General features: G+C 45.2%; 14 non-coding genes and 1 pseudogene across 14 annotated transcripts; all 15 read right to left on the bottom strand.

Annotated features, from left to right (window-relative positions):
• Positions 1-623: 623 nt before the first annotated feature.
• LOC141218266 (U2 spliceosomal RNA) lies at positions 624-814 on the bottom strand. The gene has a single exon (XR_012287019.1). It is a non-coding gene; the product is annotated as a U2 spliceosomal RNA (small nuclear RNA).
• A 1,123-nt stretch (positions 815-1,937) lies between these two features.
• LOC141218498 (U2 spliceosomal RNA) lies at positions 1,938-2,128 on the bottom strand. Its single transcript, XR_012287195.1, has one exon. It is a non-coding gene; the product is annotated as a U2 spliceosomal RNA (small nuclear RNA).
• A 1,125-nt stretch (positions 2,129-3,253) lies between these two features.
• Positions 3,254-3,444, bottom strand: LOC141218295 (U2 spliceosomal RNA). Its single transcript, XR_012287049.1, has one exon. It is a non-coding gene; the product is annotated as a U2 spliceosomal RNA (small nuclear RNA).
• A 1,124-nt stretch (positions 3,445-4,568) lies between these two features.
• On the bottom strand, positions 4,569-4,759 carry LOC141218499 (U2 spliceosomal RNA). The gene has a single exon (XR_012287196.1). It is a non-coding gene; the product is annotated as a U2 spliceosomal RNA (small nuclear RNA).
• A 1,120-nt stretch (positions 4,760-5,879) lies between these two features.
• Positions 5,880-6,070, bottom strand: LOC141218501 (U2 spliceosomal RNA). Its single transcript, XR_012287198.1, has one exon. It is a non-coding gene; the product is annotated as a U2 spliceosomal RNA (small nuclear RNA).
• Positions 6,071-7,192: 1,122 nt separating this feature from the next.
• On the bottom strand, positions 7,193-7,383 carry LOC141218502 (U2 spliceosomal RNA). Its single transcript, XR_012287199.1, has one exon. It is a non-coding gene; the product is annotated as a U2 spliceosomal RNA (small nuclear RNA).
• Positions 7,384-8,494: 1,111 nt separating this feature from the next.
• On the bottom strand, positions 8,495-8,685 carry LOC141218316 (U2 spliceosomal RNA). The gene has a single exon (XR_012287070.1). It is a non-coding gene; the product is annotated as a U2 spliceosomal RNA (small nuclear RNA).
• A 1,123-nt stretch (positions 8,686-9,808) lies between these two features.
• On the bottom strand, positions 9,809-9,999 carry LOC141218319 (U2 spliceosomal RNA). The gene has a single exon (XR_012287073.1). It is a non-coding gene; the product is annotated as a U2 spliceosomal RNA (small nuclear RNA).
• A 1,120-nt stretch (positions 10,000-11,119) lies between these two features.
• LOC141218167 (U2 spliceosomal RNA) lies at positions 11,120-11,310 on the bottom strand. The gene has a single exon (XR_012286926.1). It is a non-coding gene; the product is annotated as a U2 spliceosomal RNA (small nuclear RNA).
• A 1,116-nt stretch (positions 11,311-12,426) lies between these two features.
• On the bottom strand, positions 12,427-12,617 carry LOC141218503 (U2 spliceosomal RNA). Its single transcript, XR_012287200.1, has one exon. It is a non-coding gene; the product is annotated as a U2 spliceosomal RNA (small nuclear RNA).
• A 1,120-nt stretch (positions 12,618-13,737) lies between these two features.
• On the bottom strand, positions 13,738-13,928 carry LOC141218505 (U2 spliceosomal RNA). The gene has a single exon (XR_012287201.1). It is a non-coding gene; the product is annotated as a U2 spliceosomal RNA (small nuclear RNA).
• Positions 13,929-15,049: 1,121 nt separating this feature from the next.
• On the bottom strand, positions 15,050-15,233 carry LOC141218391 (U2 spliceosomal RNA). Its single transcript, XR_012287131.1, has one exon. It is a non-coding gene; the product is annotated as a U2 spliceosomal RNA (small nuclear RNA).
• A 789-nt stretch (positions 15,234-16,022) lies between these two features.
• LOC141218423 (U2 spliceosomal RNA) lies at positions 16,023-16,114 on the bottom strand (annotated as a pseudogene).
• A 1,121-nt stretch (positions 16,115-17,235) lies between these two features.
• Positions 17,236-17,426, bottom strand: LOC141218169 (U2 spliceosomal RNA). The gene has a single exon (XR_012286927.1). It is a non-coding gene; the product is annotated as a U2 spliceosomal RNA (small nuclear RNA).
• Positions 17,427-18,550: 1,124 nt separating this feature from the next.
• LOC141218506 (U2 spliceosomal RNA) lies at positions 18,551-18,741 on the bottom strand. The gene has a single exon (XR_012287202.1). It is a non-coding gene; the product is annotated as a U2 spliceosomal RNA (small nuclear RNA).
• Between the last annotated feature and the right edge of the window lie 115 nt (positions 18,742-18,856).

The raw sequence follows: 18,856 nt of genomic DNA on the forward strand, positions 1-18,856 counted from the left end.
AGACCGCCATAAGCAACAGTTTAAAAGAATGCCACAGACTAATCAACCAAACTTTTTGGGTTGGTTTCTCTTTTATAGTCTGCAGGCATTAAATGAAAGAAGTCAGTGTTCCAGCAGAGGGAGACAACGTTTCAGAAAAGGCATTGTAGCAAACCAAAAAATAAATTTTAAGCGCAGCAGAGTAACCAGCTCACATACCTGTTAGCTCAGGTGAGTTTAAAAGGCTGCTGTTGATAACAAGGGCATTTGCTAAATAGATGGTGTGTGTGCAACAATATACTGAAAGGTCAATTATATTGTGCAGCTTATCTCACCACCTGTAGTTATTTAGGTGAAAGCTCCAAAATGCTTGCCTAATATGTCTGTTTATCCAAAAGGAAGTATAGAGGGAGAGCTAGATAGATAGCATTGCATTACATTACATTACATGGCAATGCAATGCACAGTTGCTGAAGTTGAACCAAAATGAGCTTGTCATCTGGCTTCTGCAACTTTTAACATGAAAAATCCAATGAGGAGAAGAAAAGCAAAGCCAAAGAGTCCATCCCAAAATCCGACAAACAAGCAAAATGAACAAAAAGCATTGAATTCAATTCTTTCTGATTTTAGAAACTGCATTAAAGAAGGGGTGCACCGGTCCTGGAGATACTGCAATACCAGGTCAATGCGTGGAGTGGACAGAGCAAGCTCTTTTTCCATCTCCCTGTTCTAAAAATCCATTTAATATATGGTCCCCAGATAGGGGACGTATCAGATATTAAACTGATAAGAAAAGATACTACACTTGATCTTAGCCAAAAGGCCGAGAAGCGATAACCAGAATTGGTTTCCGACTACGATGCCACCCAAGGATTCTGAAAAGTCCATTTGTGGAGATGGCCACCTGGACTCCCGTTAAGAAGACATGCTGTCAACCTCTAGATCCCTCACATGCCTGCACTTTTCGGCTTGCTGCTGCTGCAATCCACGCGTTTTAGATCTGCATAACTCCACCTCTTTTAGCACAGTACCCTCAACCCCCGGCTGTTCCCACCCGCCTCAACACCGTTGGAAGGGAGGAGAACCAATTAAGGCGGGGGGGGGGGGGTGGAACGAGCAGCTGTCTACCCTTAGCAGGAGGGTTGCTGATTAATTACCTCTCCTGCTGCTGCTGCTGCTGGCTGTCCAGCAGCAGACTGAAGGTGGCTGCTGCTGTGCGCAGGTATATAAAGGCTCAGAGCCTATTATGACACGCGCAGCCAGCGTTCTATTGCCACATTCCGTCTACTGCAGGCGGGATACCTGGATGGCTGAATGTCACTGAGAAGCTCACAGAGACCGCCATAAGCAACAGTTTAAAAGAATGCCACAGACTAATCAACCAAACTTTTTGGGTTGGTTTCTCTTTTATAGTCTGCAGGCATTAAATGAAAGAAGTCAGTGTTCCAGCAGAGGGAGACAACGTTTCAGAAAAGGCATTGTAGCAAACCAAAAAATAAATTTTAAGCGCAGCAGAGTAACCAGCTCACATACCTGTTAGCTCAGGTGAGTTTAAAAGGCTGCTGTTGATAACAAGGGCATTTGCTAAATAGATGGTGTGTGTGCAACAATATACTGAAAGGTCAATTATATTGTGCAGCTTATCTCACCACCTGTAGTTATTTAGGTGAAAGCTCCAAAATGCTTGCCTAATATGTCTGTTTATCCAAAAGGAAGTATAGAGGGAGAGCTAGATAGATAGCATTGCATTACATTACATTACATGGCAATGCAATGCACAGTTGCTGAAGTTGAACCAAAATGAGCTTGTCATCTGGCTTCTGCAACTTTTAACATGAAAAATCCAATGAGGAGAAGAAAAGCAAAGCCAAAGAGTCCATCCCAAAATCCGACAAACAAGCAAAATGAACAAAAAGCATTGAATTCAATTCTTTCTGATTTTAGAAACTGCATTAAAGAAGGGGTGCACCGGTCCTGGAGATACTGCAATACCAGGTCAATGCGTGGAGTGGACAGAGCAAGCTCTTTTTCCATCTCCCTGTTCTAAAAATCCATTTAATATATGGTCCCCAGATAGGGGACGTATCAGATATTAAACTGATAAGAACAGATACTACACTTGATCTTAGCCAAAAGGCCGAGAAGCGATAACCAGAATTGGTTTCCGACTACGGTGCCACCCAAGGATTCTGAAAAGTCCATTTGTGCAGATGGCCACCTGGACTCCCGTTAAGAAGACATGCTGTCAACCTCTAGATCCCTCACATGCCTGCACTTTTCGGCTTGCTGCTGCTGCAATCCACGCGTTTTAGATCTGCATAACTCCACCTCTTTTAGCACAGTACCCTCAACCCCCGGCTGTTCCCACCCGCCTCAACACCGTTGGAAGGGAGGAGAACCAATTAAGGCGGGGGGGGGGGGGGGTGGAACGAGCAGCTGTCTACCCTTAGCAGGAGGGTTGCTGATTAATTACCTCTCCTGCTGCTGCTGCTGCTGGCTGTCCAGCAGCAGACTGAAGGTGGCTGCTGCTGTGCGCAGGTATATAAAGGCTCAGAGCCTATTATGACACGCGCAGCCAGCGTTCCATTGCCACATTCCGTCTACTGCAGGCGGGATACCTGGATGGCTGAATGTCACTGAGAAGCTCACAGAGACCGCCATAAGCAACAGTTTAAAAGAATGCCACAGACTAATCAACCAAACTTTTTGGGTTGGTTTCTCTTTTATAGTCTGCAGGCATTAAATGAAAGAAGTCAGTGTTCCAGCAGAGGGAGACAACGTTTCAGAAAAGGCATTGTAGCAAACCAAAAAAGAAATTTTAAGCGCAGCAGAGTAACCAGCTCACATACCTGTTAGCTCAGGTGAGTTTAAAAGGCTGCTGTTGATAACAAGGGCATTTGCTAAATAGATGGTGTGTGTGCAACAATATACTGAAAGGTCAATTATATTGTGCAGCTTATCTCACCACCTGTAGTTATTTAGGTGAAAGCTCCAAAATGCTTGCCTAATATGTCTGTTTATCCAAAAGGAAGTATAGAGGGAGAGCTAGATAGATAGCATTGCATTACATTACATTACATGGCAATGCAATGCACAGTTGCTGAAGTTGAACCAAAATGAGCTTGTCATCTGGCTTCTGCAACTTTTAACATGAAAAATCCAATGAGGAGAAGAAAAGCAAAGCCAAAGAGTCCATCCCAAAATCCGACAAACAAGCAAAATGAACAAAAAGCATTGAATTCAATTCTTTCTGATTTTAGAAACTGCATTAAAGAAGGGGTGCACCGGTCCTGGAGATACTGCAATACCAGGTCAATGCGTGGAGTGGACAGAGCAAGCTCTTTTTCTATCTCCCTGTTCTAAAAATCCATTTAATATATGGTCCCCAGATAGGGGACGTATCAGATATTAAACTGATAAGAAAAGATACTACACTTGATCTTAGCCAAAAGGCCGAGAAGCGATAACCAGAATTGGTTTCCGACTACGATGCCACCCAAGGATTCTGAAAAGTCCATTTGTGGAGATGGCCACCTGGACTCCCGTTAAGAAGACATGCTGTCAACCTCTAGATCCCTCACATGCCTGCACTTTTCGGCTTGCTGCTGCTGCAATCCACGCGTTTTAGATCTGCATAACTCCACCTCTTTTAGCACAGTACCCTCAACCCCCGGCTGTTCCCACCCGCCTCAACACCGTTGGAAGGGAGGAGAACCAATTAAGGCGGGGGGGGGGGTGGAACGAGCAGCTGTCTACCCTTAGCAGGAGGGTTGCTGATTAATTACCTCTCCTGCTGCTGCTGCTGCTGCTGGCTGTCCAGCAGCAGACTGAAGGTGGCTGCTGCTGTGCGCAGGTATATAAAGGCTCAGAACCTATTATGACACGCGCAGCCAGCGTTCCATTGCCACATTCCGTCTACTGCAGGCGGGATACCTGGATGGCTGAATGTCACTGAGGAGCTCACAGAGACCGCCATAAGCAACAGTTTAAAAGAATGCCACAGACTAATCAACCAAACTTTTTGGGTTGGTTTCTCTTTTATAGTCTGCAGGCATTAAATGAAAGAAGTCAGTGTTCCAGCAGAGGGAGACAACGTTTCAGAAAAGGCATTGTAGCAAACCAAAAAAGAAATTTTAAGCGCAGCAGAGTAACCAGCTCACATACCTGTTAGCTCAGGTGAGTTTAAAAGGCTGCTGTTGATAACAAGGGCATTTGCTAAATAGATGGTGTGTGTGCAACAATATACTGAAAGGTCAATTATATTGTGCAGCTTATCTCACCACCTGTAGTTATTTAGGTGAAAGCTCCAAAATGCTTGCCTAATATGTCTGTTTATCCAAAAGGAAGTATAGAGGGAGAGCTAGATAGATAGCATTGCATTACATTACATTACATGGCAATGCAATGCACAGTTGCTGAAGTTGAACCAAAATGAGCTTGTCATCTGGCTTCTGCAACTTTTAACATGAAAAATCCAATGAGGAGAAGAAAAGCAAAGCCAAAGAGTCCATCCCAAAATCCGACAAACAAGCAAAATGAACAAAAAGCATTGAATTCAATTCTTTCTGATTTTAGAAACTGCATTAAAGAAGGGGTGCACCGGTCCTGGAGATACTGCAATACCAGGTCAATGCGTGGAGTGGACAGAGCAAGCTCTTTTTCCATCTCCCTGTTCTAAAAATCCATTTAATATATGGTCCCCAGATAGGGGACGTATCAGATATTAAACTGATAAGAACAGATACTACACTTGATCTTAGCCAAAAGGCCGAGAAGCGATAACCAGAATTGGTTTCCGACTACGGTGCCACCCAAGGATTCTGAAAAGTCCATTTGTGGAGATGGCCACCTGGACTCCCGTTAAGAAGACATGCTGTCAACCTCTAGATCCCTCACATGCCTGCACTTTTCGGCTTGCTGCTGCTGCAATCCACGCGTTTTAGATCTGCATAACTCCACCTCTTTTAGCACAGTACCCTCAACCCCCGGCTGTTCCCACCCGCCTCAACATCGTTGGAAGGGAGGAGAACCAATTAAGGCGGGGGGGGGGTGGAACGAGCAGCTGTCTACCCTTAGCAGGAGGGTTGCTGATTAATTACCTCTCCTGCTGCTGCTGCTGCTGGCTGTCCAGCAGTAGACTGAAGGTGGCTGCTGCTGTGCGCAGGTATATAAAGGCTCAGAGCCTATTATGACACGCGCAGCCAGCGTTCCATTGCCACATTCCGTCTACTGCAGGCGGGATACCTGGATGGCTGAATGTCACTGAGAAGCTCACAGAGACCGCCATAAGCAACAGTTTAAAAGAATGCCACAGACTAATCAACCAAACTTTTTGGGTTGGTTTCTCTTTTATAGTCTGCAGGCATTAAATGAAAGAAGTCAGTGTTCCAGCAGAGGGAGACAACGTTTCAGAAAAGGCATTGTAGCAAACCAAAAAAGAAATTTTAAGCGCAGCAGAGTAACCAGCTCACATACCTGTTAGCTCAGGTGAGTTTAAAAGGCTGCTGTTGATAACAAGGGCATTTGCTAAATAGATGGTGTGTGTGAAACAATATACTGAAAGGTCAATTATATTGTGCAGCTTATCTCACCACCTGTAGTTATTTAGGTGAAAGCTCCAAAATGCTTGCCTAATATGTCTGTTTATCCAAAAGGAAGTATAGAGGGAGAGCTAGATAGATAGCATTGCATTACATTACATTACATGGCAATGCAATGCACAGTTGCTGAAGTTGAACCAAAATGAGCTTGTCATCTGGCTTCTGCAACTTTTAACATGAAAAATCCAATGAGGAGAAGAAAAGCAAAGCCAAAGAGTCCATCCCAAAATCCGACAAACAAGCAAAATGAACAAAAAGCATTGAATTCAATTCTTTCTGATTTTAGAAACTGCATTAAAGAAGGGGTGCACCGGTCCTGGAGATACTGCAATACCAGGTCAATGCGTGGAGTGGACAGAGCAAGCTCTTTTTCCATCTCCCTGTTCTAAAAATCCATTTAATATATGGTCCCCAGATAGGGGACGTATCAGATATTAAACTGATAAGAACAGATACTACACTTGATCTTAGCCAAAAGGCCGAGAAGCGATAACCAGAATTGGTTTCCGACTACGGTGCCACCCAAGGATTCTGAAAAGTCCATTTGTGCAGATGGCCACCTGGACTCCCGTTAAGAAGACATGCTGTCAACCTCTAGATCCCTCACATGCCTGCACTTTTCGGCTTGCTGCTGCTGCAATCCACGCGTTTTAGATCTGCATAACTCCACCTCTTTTAGCACAGTACCCTCAACCCCCGGCTGTTCCCACCCGCCTCAACACCGTTGGAAGGGAGGAGAACCAATTAAGGCGGGGGGGGGGGGTGGAACGAGCAGCTGTCTACCCTTAGCAGGAGGGTTGCTGATTAATTACCTCTCCTGCTGCTGCTGCTGCTGGCTGTCCAGCAGCAGACTGAAGGTGGCTGCTGCTGTGCGCAGGTATATAAAGGCTCAGAGCCTATTATGACACGCGCAGCCAGCGTTCCATTGCCACATTCCGTCTACTGCAGGCGGGATACCTGGATGGCTGAATGTCACTGAGAAGCTCACAGAGACCGCCATAAGCAACAGTTTAAAAGAATGCCACAGACTAATCAACCAAACTTTTTGGGTTGGTTTCTCTTTTATAGTCTGCAGGCATTAAATGAAAGAAGTCAGTGTTCCAGCAGAGGGAGACAACGTTTCAGAAAAGGCATTGTAGCAAACCAAAAAAGAAATTTTAAGCGCAGCAGAGTAACCAGCTCACATACCTGTTAGCTCAGGTGAGTTTAAAAGGCTGCTGTTGATAACAAGGGCATTTGCTAAATAGATGGTGTGTGTGCAACAATATACTGAAAGGTCAATTATATTGTGCAGCTTATCTCACCACCTGTAGTTATTTAGGTGAAAGCTCCAAAATGCTTGCCTAATATGTCTGTTTATCCAAAAGGAAGTATAGAGGGAGAGCTAGATAGATAGCATTGCATTACATTACATTACATGGCAATGCAATGCACAGTTGCTGAAGTTGAACCAAAATGAGCTTGTCATCTGGCTTCTGCAACTTTTAACATGAAAAATCCAATGAGGAGAAGAAAAGCAAAGCCAAAGAGTCCATCCCAAAATCCGACAAACAAGCAAAATGAACAAAAAGCATTGAATTCAATTCTTTCTGATTTTAGAAACTGCATTAAAGAAGGGGTGCACCGGTCCTGGAGATACTGCAATACCAGGTCAATGCGTGGAGTGGACAGAGCAAGCTCTTTTTCCATCTCCCTGTTCTAAAAATCCATTTAATATATGGTCCCCAGATAGGGGACGTATCAGATATTAAACTGATAAGAACAGATACTACACTTGATCTTAGCCAAAAGGCCGAGAAGCGATAACCAGAATTGGTTTCCGACTACGGTGCCACCCAAGGATTCTGAAAAGTCCATTTGTGGAGATGGCCACCTGGACTCCCGTTAAGAAGACATGCTGTCAACCTCTAGATCCCTCACATGCCTGCACTTTTCGGCTTGCTGCTGCTGCAATCCACGCGTTTTAGATCTGCACAACTCCACCTCTTTTAGCACAGTACCCTCAACCCCCGGCTGTTCCCACCCGCCTCAACACCGTTGGAAGGGAGGAGAACCAATTAAGGCGGGGGGGGGGTGGAACGAGCAGCTGTCTACCCTTAGCAGGAGGGTTGCTGATTAATTACCTCTCCTGCTGCTGGCTGTCCAGCAGCAGACTGAAGGTGGCTGCTGCTGTGCGCAGGTATATAAAGGCTCAGAGCCTATTATGACACGCGCAGCCAGCGTTCCATTGCCACATTCCGTCTACTGCAGGCGAGATACCTGGATGGCTGAATGTCACTGAGAAGCTCACAGAGACCGCCATAAGCTACAGTTTAAAAGAATGCCACAGACTAATCAACCAAACTTTTTGGGTTGGTTTCTCTTTTATAGTCTGCAGGCATTAAATGAAAGAAGTCAGTGTTCCAGCAGAGGGAGACAACGTTTCAGAAAAGGCATTGTAGCAAACCAAAAAAGAAATTTTAAGCGCAGCAGAGTAACCAGCTCACATACCTGTTAGCTCAGGTGAGTTTAAAAGGCTGCTGTTGATAACAAGGGCATTTGCTAAATAGATGGTGTGTGTGCAACAATATACTGAAAGGTCAATTATATTGTGCAGCTTATCTCACCACCTGTAGTTATTTAGGTGAAAGCTCCAAAATGCTTGCCTAATATGTCTGTTTATCCAAAAGGAAGTATAGAGGGAGAGCTAGATAGATAGCATGGCATTACATTACATTACATGGCAATGCAATGCACAGTTGCTGAAGTTGAACCAAAATGAGCTTGTCATCTGGCTTCTGCAACTTTTAACATGAAAAATCCAATGAGGAGAAGAAAAGCAAAGCCAAAGAGTCCATCCCAAAATCCGACAAACAAGCAAAATGAACAAAAAGCATTGAATTCAATTCTTTCTGATTTTAGAAACTGCATTAAAGAAGCGGTGCACCGGTCCTGGAGATACTGCAATACCAGGTCACTGCGTGGAGTGGACAGAGCAAGCTCTTTTTCCATCTCCCTGTTCTAAAAATCCATTTAATATATGGTCCCCAGATAGGGGACGTATCAGATATTAAACTGATAAGAAAAGATACTACACTTGATCTTAGCCAAAAGGCCGAGAAGCGATAACCAGAATTGGTTTCCGACTACGATGCCACCCAAGGATTCTGAAAAGTCCATTTGTGGAGATGGCCACCTGGACTCCCGTTAAGAAGACATGCTGTCAACCTCTAGATCCCTCACATGCCTGCACTTTTCGGCTTGCTGCTGCTGCAATCCACGCGTTTTAGATCTGCATAACTCCACCTCTTTTAGCACAGTACCCTCAACCCCCGGCTGTTCCCACCCGCCTCAACACCGTTGGAAGGGAGGAGAACCAATTAAGGCGGGGGGGGGGGGGTGTAACGAGCAGCTGTCTACCCTTAGCAGGAGGGTTGCTGATTAATTACCTCTCCTGCTGCTGCTGCTGCTGGCTGTCCAGCAGCAGACTGAAGGTGGCTGCTGCTGTGCGCAGGTATATAAAGGCTCAGAGCCTATTATGACACGCGCAGCCAGCGTTCCATTGCCACATTCCGTCTACTGCAGGCGGGATACCTGGATGGCTGAATGTCACTGAGAAGCTCACAGAGACCGCCATAAGCAACAGTTTAAAAGAATGCCACAGACTAATCAACCAAACTTTTTGGGTTGGTTTCTCTTTTATAGTCTGCAGGCATTAAATGAAAGAAGTCAGTGTTCCAGCAGAGGGAGACAACGTTTCAGAAAAGGCATTGTAGCAAACCAAAAAAGAAATTTTAAGCGCAGCAGAGTAACCAGCTCACATACCTGTTAGCTCAGGTGAGTTTAAAAGGCTGCTGTTGATAACAAGGGCATTTGCTAAATAGATGGTGTGTGTGCAACAATATACTGAAAGGTCAATTATATTGTGCAGCTTATCTCACCACCTGTAGTTATTTAGGTGAAAGCTCCAAAATGCTTGCCTAATATGTCTGTTTATCCAAAAGGAAGTATAGAGGGAGAGCTAGATAGATAGCATTGCATTACATTACATTACATGGCAATGCAATGCACAGTTGCTGAAGTTGAACCAAAATGAGCTTGTCATCTGGCTTCTGCAACTTTTAACATGAAAAATCCAATGAGGAGAAGAAAAGCAAAGCCAAAGAGTCCATCCCAAAATCCGACAAACAAGCAAAATGAACAAAAAGCATTGAATTCAATTCTTTCTGATTTTAGAAACTGCATTAAAGAAGGGGTGCACCGGTCCTGGAGATACTGCAATACCAGGTCACTGCGTGGAGTGGACAGAGCAAGCTCTTTTTCCATCTCCCTGTTCTAAAAATCCATTTAATATATGGTCCCCAGATAGGGGACGTATCAGATATTAAACTGATAAGAAAAGATATTACACTTGATCTTAGCCAAAAGGCCGAGAAGCGATAACCAGAATTGGTTTCCGACTACGATGCCACCCAAGGATTCTGAAAAGTCCATTTGTGGAGATGGCCACCTGGACTCCCGTTAAGAAGACATGCTGTCAACCTCTAGATCCCTCACATGCCTGCACTTTTCGGCTTGCTGCTGCTGCAATCCACGCGTTTTAGATCTGCATAACTCCACCTCTTTTAGCACAGTACCCTCAACCCCCGGCTGTTCCCACCCGCCTCAACACCGTTGGAAGGGAGGAGAACCAATTAAGGCGGGGGGGGGGTGGAACGAGCAGCTGTCTACCCTTAGCAGGAGGGTTGCTGATTAATTACCTCTCCTGCTGCTGCTGCTGCTGGCTGTCCAGCAGCAGACTGAAGGTGGCTGCTGCTGTGCGCAGGTATATAAAGGCTCAGAGCCTATTATGACACGCGCAGCCAGCGTTCCATTGCCACATTCCGTCTACTGCAGGCGGGATACCTGGATGGCTGAATGTCACTGAGAAGCTCACAGAGACCGCCATAAGCAACAGTTTAAAAGAATGCCACAGACTAATCAACCAAACTTTTTGGGTTGGTTTCTCTTTTATAGTCTGCAGGCATTAAATGAAAGAAGTCAGTGTTCCAGCAGAGGGAGACAACGTTTCAGAAAAGGCATTGTAGCAAACCAAAAAAGAAATTTTAAGCGCAGCAGAGTAACCAGCTCACATACCTGTTAGCTCAGGTGAGTTTAAAAGGCTGCTGTTGATAACAAGGGCATTTGCTAAATAGATGGTGTGTGTGCAACAATATACTGAAAGGTCAATTATATTGTGCAGCTTATCTCACCACCTGTAGTTATTTAGGTGAAAGCTCCAAAATGCTTGCCTAATATGTCTGTTTATCCAAAAGGAAGTATAGAGGGAGAGCTAGATAGATAGCATTGCATTACATTACATTACATGGCAATGCAATGCACAGTTGCTGAAGTTGAACCAAAATGAGCTTGTCATCTGGCTTCTGCAACTTTTAACATGAAAAATCCAATGAGGAGAGGAAAAGCAAAGCCAAAGAGTCCATCCCAAAATCCGACAAACAAGCAAAATGAACAAAAAGCATTGAATTCAATTCTTTCTGATTTTAGAAACTGCATTAAAGAAGGGGTGCACCGGTCCTGGAGATACTGCAATACCAGGTCAATGCGTGGAGTGGACAGAGCAAGCTCTTTTTCCATCTCCCTGTTCTAAAAATCCATTTAATATATGGTCCCCAGATAGGGGACGTATCAGATATTAAACTGATAAGAACAGATACTACACTTGATCTTAGCCAAAAGGCCGAGAATCGATAACCAGAATTGGTTTCCGACTACGGTGCCACCCAAGGATTCTGAAAAGTCCATTTGTGGAGATGGCCACCTGGACTCCCGTTAAGAAGACATGCTGTCAACCTCTAGATCCCTCACATGCCTGCACTTTTCGGCTTGCTGCTGCTGCAATCCACGCGTTTTAGATCTGCATAACTCCACCTCTTTTAGCACAGTACCCTCAACCCCTGGCTGTTCCCACCCGCCTCAACACCGTTGGAAGGGAGGAGAACCAATTAAGGCGGGGGGGGGGGGTGGAACGAGCAGCTGTCTACCCTTAGCAGGAGGGTTGCTGATTAATTACCTCTCCTGCTGCTGCTGGCTGTCCAGCAGCAGACTGAAGGTGGCTGCTGCTGTGCGCAGGTATATAAAGGCTCAGAGCCTATTATGACACGCGCAGCCAGCGTTCCATTGCCACATTCCGTCTACTGCAGGCGGGATACCTGGATGGCTGAATGTCACTGAGAAGCTCACAGAGACCGCCATAAGCAACAGTTTAAAAGAATGCCACAGACTAATCAACCAAACTTTTTGGGTTGGTTTCTCTTTTATAGTCTGCAGGCATTAAATGAAAGAAGTCAGTGTTCCAGCAGAGGGAGACAACGTTTCAGAAAAGGCATTGTAGCAAACCAAAAAAGAAATTTTAAGCGCAGCAGAGTAACCAGCTCACATACCTGTTAGCTCAGGTGAGTTTAAAAGGCTGCTGTTGATAACAAGGGCATTTGCTAAATAGATGGTGTGTGTGCAACAATATACTGAAAGGTCAATTATATTGTGCAGCTTATCTCACCACCTGTAGTTATTTAGGTGAAAGCTCCAAAATGCTTGCCTAATATGTCTGTTTATCCAAAAGGAAGTATAGAGGGAGAGCTAGATAGATAGCATTGCATTACATTACATTACATGGCAATGCAATGCACAGTTGCTGAAGTTGAACCAAAATGAGCTTGTCATCTGGCTTCTGCAACTTTTAACATGAAAAATCCAATGAGGAGAAGAAAAGCAAAGCCAAAGAGTCCATCCCAAAATCCGACAAACAAGCAAAATGAACAAAAAGCATTGAATTCAATTCTTTCTGATTTTAGAAACTGCATTAAAGAAGGGGTGCACCGGTCCTGGAGATACTGCAATACCAGGTCAATGCGTGGAGTGGACAGAGCAAGCTCTTTTTCCATCTCCCTGTTCTAAAAATCCATTTAATATATGGTCCCCAGATAGGGGACGTATCAGATATTAAACTGATAAGAACAGATACTACACTTGATCTTAGCCAAAAGGCCGAGAAGCGATAACCAGAATTGGTTTCCGACTACGGTGCCACCCAAGGATTCTGAAAAGTCCATTTGTGGAGATGGCCACCTGGACTCCCGTTAAGAAGACATGCTGTCAACCTCTAGATCCCTCACATGCCTGCACTTTTCGGCTTGCTGCTGCTGCAATCCACGCGTTTTAGATCTGCATAACTCCACCTCTTTTAGCACAGTACCCTCAACCCCCGGCTGTTCCCACCCGCTTCAACACCGTTGGAAGGGAGGAGAACCAATTAAGGCGGGGGGGGGGTGGAACGAGCAGCTGTCTACCCTTAGCAGGAGGGTTGCTGATTAATTACCTCTCCTGCTGCTGCTGCTGCTGGCTGTCCAGCAGCAGACTGAGGGTGGCTGCTGCTGTGCGCAGGTATATAAAGGCTCAGAGCCTATTATGACACGCGCAGCCAGCGTTCCATTGCCACATTCCGTCTACTGCAGGCGGGATACCTGGATGGCTGAATGTCACTGAGAAGCTCACAGAGACCGCCATAAGCAACAGTTTAAAAGAATGCCACAGACTAATCAACCAAACTTTTTGGGTTGGTTTCTCTTTTATAGTCTGCAGGCATTAAATGAAAGAAGTCAGTGTTCCAGCAGAGGGAGACAACGTTTCAGAAAAGGCATTGTAGCAAACCAAAAAAGAAATTTTAAGCGCAGCAGAGTAACCAGCTCACATACCTGTTAGCTCAGGTGAGTTTAAAAGGCTGCTGTTGATAACAAGGGCATTTGCTAAATAGATGGTGTGTGTGCAACAATATACTGAAAGGTCAATTATATTGTGCAGCTTATCTCACCACCTGTAGTTATTTAGGTGAAAGCTCCAAAATGCTTGCCTAATATGTCTGTTTATCCAAAAGGAAGTATAGCGGGAGAGCTAGATAGATAGCATTGCATTACATTACATTACATGGCAATGCAATGCACAGTTGCTGAAGTTGAACCAAAATGAGCTTGTCATCTGGCTTCTGCAACTTTTAACATGAAAAATCCAATGAGGAGAAGAAAAGCAAAGCCAAAGAGTCCATCCCAAAATCCGACAAACAAGCAAAATGAACAAAAAGCATTGAATTCAATTCTTTCTGATTTTAGAAACTGCATTAAAGAAGGGGTGCACCGGTCCTGGAGATACTGCAATACCAGGTCAATGCGTGGAGTGGACAGAGCAAGCTCTTTTTCCATCTCCCTGTTCTAAAAATCCATTTAATATATGGTCCCCAGATAGGGGACGTATCAGATATTAAACTGATAAGAACAGATACTACACTTGATCTTAGCCAAAAGGCCGAGAAGCGATAACCAGAATTGGTTTCCGACTACGGTGCCACCCAAGGATTCTGAAAAGTCCATTTGTGGAGATGGCCACCTGGACTCCCGTTAAGAAGACATGCTGTCAACCTCTAGATCCCTCACATGCCTGCACTTTTCGGCTTGCTGCTGCTGCAATCCACGCGTTTTAGATCTGCATAACTCCACCTCTTTTAGCACAGTACCCTCAACCCCCGGCTGTTCCCACCCGCCTCAACACCGTTGGAAGGGAGGAGAACCAATTAAGGCGGGGGGGGGGGTGGAACGAGCAGCTGTCTACCCTTAGCAGGAGGGTTGCTGATTAATTACCTCTCCTGCTGCTGCTGCTGCTGGCTGTCCAGCAGCAGACTGAAGGTGGCTGCTGCTGTGCGCAGGTATATAAAGGCTCAGAGCCTATTATGACACGCGCAGCCAGCGTTCCATTGCCACATTCCGTCTACTGCAGGCGGGATACCTGGATGGCTGAATGTCACTGAGAAGCTCACAGAGACCGCCATAAGCAACAGTTTAAAAGAATGCCACAGACTAATCAACCAAACTTTTTGGGTTGGTTTCTCTTTTATAGTCTGCAGGCATTAAATGAAAGAAGTCAGTGTTCCAGCAGAGGGAGACAACGTTTCAGAAAAGGCATTGTAGCAAACCAAAAAAGAAATTTTAAGCGCAGCAGAGTAACCAGCTCACATACCTGTTAGCTCAGGTGAGTTTAAAAGGCTGCGGTTGATAACAAGGGCATTTGCTAAATAGATGGTGTGTGTGCAACAATATACTGAAAGGTCAATTATATTGTGCAGCTTATCTCACCACCTGTAGTTATTTAGGTGAAAGCTCCAAAATGCTTGCCTAATATGTCTGTTTATCCAAAAGGAAGTATAGAGGGAGAGCTAGATAGATAGCATTGCATTACATTACATTACATGGCAATGCAATGCACAGTTGCTGAAGTTGAACCAAAATGAGCTTGTCATCTGGCTTCTGCAACTTTTAACATGAAAAATCCAATGAGGAGAAGAAAAGCAAAGCCAAATAGTCCATCCCAAAATCCGACAAACAAGCAAAATGAACAAAAAGCATTGAATTCAATTCTTTCTGATTTTAGAAACTGCATTAAAGAAGGGGTGCACCGGTCCTGGAGATACTGCAATACCAGGTCAATGCGTGGAGTGGACAGAGCAAGCTCTTTTTCCATCTCCCTGTTCTAAAAATCCATTTAATATATGGTCCCCAGATAGGGGACATATCAGATATTAAAGTGATAAGAACAGATTTTTTTTTTTTTTCGAAAGCCCGAATTCGTGTACAAAACCCGAGTGCGCTTAAAAAAGTGACAAGTGCCACAAAAAAAGTGCACTAGGATGCTGGTCTTCTTGAAACCCTCTCCAAAAGGAGAAGGGTCCCCCAAACCATTCCCCGTCCCTCCGAGCCAAAAGGCCACAGCGAGGAACAGGGACAAAAAGCCACCTCCAGCCGAAGCCAGAGGCGACCCAATCTTACCCCCAGCACCTGCCCGAGTTCTCACCCGAGCAAGGCACTGGGAGCCAAAGACTGTGCTCCCCTCCCGGAAGAGGGGAGCCAACAACGCTCTCCTCCCGAAAGAGGAGAGCCAGGGGGGTTCAGGGGGGAGCGGAACCTGATGGCCACACACTCCCCCCCTAGACCTGCCAAGAGAGGAACCCGTAAGGGAACCGCATCCCGACAAAATCCTAGTAGGACGTGACACACGTGAATAAGTGGACACACAGTGACAAAGAAATTAAATAAATAGTGAAGGTTTCACAGTATAATACTGCCCGGACCTTCGACCGGGAATTGAAAAATTCCCCATCCTAAGGCCAGAAGGCCCGGAATAAGGGTGTGTGCGAAGAAAGAAAATTTGAAGTGCTTGTGCAAATGTGCCATAAACTCAAGTGGGGTTCCCAATCCCAGTGAGTTAAGGCACCCCAGGGTCACCACTCCTGGGGCACTTCACACTTCGGGCTTTCGATCTTCCCCGGCCCAATGGCGTCGATCCTGGGGGGCCATGCTTTCCACCAGATGACTATATTAGCCACCTGGCGTACTAACAAGCGCCTAAACCCCAGTGTGCATAATGTATCAATCTACTAGGGCGGCCAACATCCAAAACCGCCTTTTCGAAAGATACTACACTTGATCTTAGCCAAAAGGCCGAGAAGCGATAACCAGAATTGGTTTCCGACTACGGTGCCACCCAAGGATTCTGAAAAGTCCATTTGTGGAGATGGCCACCTGGACTCCCGTTAAGAAGACATGCTGTCAACCTCTAGATCCCTCACATGCCTGCACTTTTCGGCTTGCTGCTGCTGCAATCCACGCGTTTTAGAACTGCATAACTCCACCTCTTTTAGCACAGTACCCTCAACCCCCGGCTGTTCCCACCCGCCTCAACACCGTTGGAAGGGAGGAGAACCAATTAAGGCGGGGGGGGGGGTGGAACGAGCAGCTGTCTACCCTTAGCAGGAGGGTTGCTGATTAATTACCTCTCCTGCTGCTGCTGCTGCTGGCTGTCCAGCAGCAGACTGAAGGTGGCTGCTGCTGTGCGCAGGTATATAAAGGCTCAGAGCCTATTATGACACGCGCAGCCAGCGTTCCATTGCCACATTCCGTCTACTGCAGGCGGGATACCTGGATGGCTGAATGTCACTGAGAAGCTCACAGAGACCGCCATAAGCAACAGTTTAAAAGAATGCCACAGACTAATCAACCAAACTTTTTGGGTTGGTTTCTCTTTTATAGTCTGCAGGCATTAAATGAAAGAAGTCAGTGTTCCAGCAGAGGGAGACAATGTTTCAGAAAAGGCATTGTAGCAAACCAAAAAAGAAATTTTAAGCGCAGCAGAGTAACCAGCTCACATACCTGTTAGCTCAGGTGAGTTTAAAAGGCTGCTGTTGATAACAAGGGCATTTGCTAAATAGATGGTGTGTGTGCAACAATATACTGAAAGGTCAATTATATTGTGCAGCTTATCTCACCACCTGTAGTTATTTAGGTGAAAGCTCCAAAATGCTTGCCTAATATGTCTGTTTATCCAAAAGGAAGTATAAAGGGAGAGCTAGATAGATAGCATTGCATTACATTACATTACATGGCAATGCAATGCACAGTTGCTGAAGTTGAACCAAAATGAGCTTGTCATGTGGCTTCTGCAACTTTTAACATGAAAAATCCAATGAGGAGAAGAAAAGCAAAGCCAAAGAGTCCATCCCAAAATCCGACAAACAAGCAAAATGAACAAAAAGCATTGAATTCAATTCTTTCTGATTTTAGAAACTGCATTAAAGAAGGGGTGCACCGGTCCTGAAGATACTGCAATACCAGGTCAATGCGTGGAGTGGACAGAGCAAGCTCTTTTTCCATCTCCCTGTTCTAAAAATCCATTTAATATATGGTCCCCAGATAGGGGACGTATCAGATATTAAACTGATAAGAACAGATACTACACTTGATCTTAGCCAAAAGGCCGAGAAGCGATAACCAGAATTGGTTTCCGACTACGGTGCCACCCAAGGATTCTGAAAAGTCCATTTGTGGAGATGGCCACCTGGACTCCCGTTAAGAAGACATGCTGTCAACCTCTAGATCCCTCACATGCCTGCACTTTTCGGCTTGCTGCTGCTGCAATCCACGCGTTTTAGATCTGCATAACTCCACCTCTTTTAGCACAGTACCCTCAACCCCCGGCTGTTCCCACCCGCCTCAACACCGTTGGAAGGGAGGAGAACCAATTAAGGCGGGGTAGGGGGGGGTGGAACGAGCAGCTGTCTACCCTTAGCAGGAGGGTTGCTGATTAATTACCTCTCCTGCTGCTGCTGCTGCTGGCTGTCCAGCAGCAGACTGAAGGTGGCTGCTGCTGTGCGCAGGTATATAAAGGCTCAGAGCCTATTATGACACGCGCAGCCAGCGTTCCATTGCCACATTCCGTCTACTGCAGGCGGGATACCTGGATGGCTGAATGTCACTGAGAAGCTCACAGAGACCGCCATAAGCAACAGTTTAAAAGAATGCCACAGACTAATCAACCAAACTTTTTGGGTTGGTTTCTCTTTTATAGTCTGCAGGCATTAAATGAAAGAAGTCAGTGTTCCAGCAGAGGGAGACAACGTTTCAGAAAAGGCATTGTAGCAAACCAAAAAAGAAATTTTAAGCGCAGCAGAGTAACCAGCTCACATACCTGTTAGCTCAGGTGAGTTTAAAAGGCTGCTGTTGATAACAAGGGCATTTGCTAAATAGATGGTGTGTGTGCAACAATATACTGAAAGGTCAATTATATTGTGCAGCTTATCTCACCACCTGTAGTTATTTAGGTGAAAGCTCCAAAATGCTTGCCTAATATGTCTGTTTATCCAAAAGGAAGTATAGAGGGAGAGCTAGATAGATAGCATTGCATTACATTACATTACATGGCAATGCAATGCACAGTTGCTGAAGTTGAACCAAAATGAGCTTGTAATCTGGCTTCTGCAACTTTTAACATGAAAAATCCAATGAGGAGAAGAAAAGCAAAGCCAAAGAGTCCATCCCAAAATCCGACAAACAAGCAAAATGAACAAAAAGCATTGAATTCAATTCTTTCTGATTTTAGAAACTGCATTAAAGAAGGGGTGCACCGGTCCTGGAGATACTGCAATACCAGGTCAATGCGTGGAGTGGACAGAGCAAGCTCTTTTTCCATCTCCCTGTTCTAAAAATCCATTTAATATATGGTCCCCAGATAGGGGACGTATCAGATATTAAACTGATAAGAACAGATACTACACTTGATCTTAGCCAAAAGGCCGAGAAGCGATAACCAGAATTGGTTTCCGACTACGGTGCCACCCAAGGATTCTGAAAAGTCCATTTGTGGAGATGGCCACCTGGACTCCCGTTAAGAAGACATGCTGTCAACCTCTAGATCCCTCA

The sequence above is a fragment of the Phyllobates terribilis genome, unplaced genomic scaffold (genome assembly GCF_046119375.1).
Source record: "Phyllobates terribilis strain yellow unplaced genomic scaffold, ASM4611937v1 Scaffold_249__1_contigs__length_2872098, whole genome shotgun sequence".
In the NCBI taxonomy this organism is placed as follows: domain Eukaryota; kingdom Metazoa; phylum Chordata; class Amphibia; order Anura; family Dendrobatidae; genus Phyllobates; species Phyllobates terribilis.